This window comes from Bison bison, unplaced genomic scaffold, assembly GCF_000754665.1.
Source record: "Bison bison bison isolate TAMUID 2011002044 unplaced genomic scaffold, Bison_UMD1.0 scf7180017864498, whole genome shotgun sequence".
Lineage (NCBI taxonomy): Eukaryota > Metazoa > Chordata > Mammalia > Artiodactyla > Bovidae > Bison > Bison bison.
Genome location: NW_011495057.1, coordinates 5,548,266 through 5,548,501, shown reverse-complemented (window position 1 = coordinate 5,548,501; position 236 = coordinate 5,548,266).

Below are 236 nucleotides of genomic sequence, written 5' to 3'. Positions count from 1 at the left end.
TTTTTTTTTTTAAATGTTTAAGCGTGGCGTATAATTTTACAGTTGGTAAAATGTGTTTATTTTCGTATAATTAGAGTTGAACTGACCCAAGAAAAAAATATTTTTCTTCTCGGAGCTGCTCTACCTGACTCTTTATCACCTCTGCTGCTGCTAAGTCGCTTCAGTCGTGTCCGACTCTGTGCGACCCCATAGACAGCAGCCCACCAGGCCTCCCCGTCCCTGGGATTCTCCAGGCA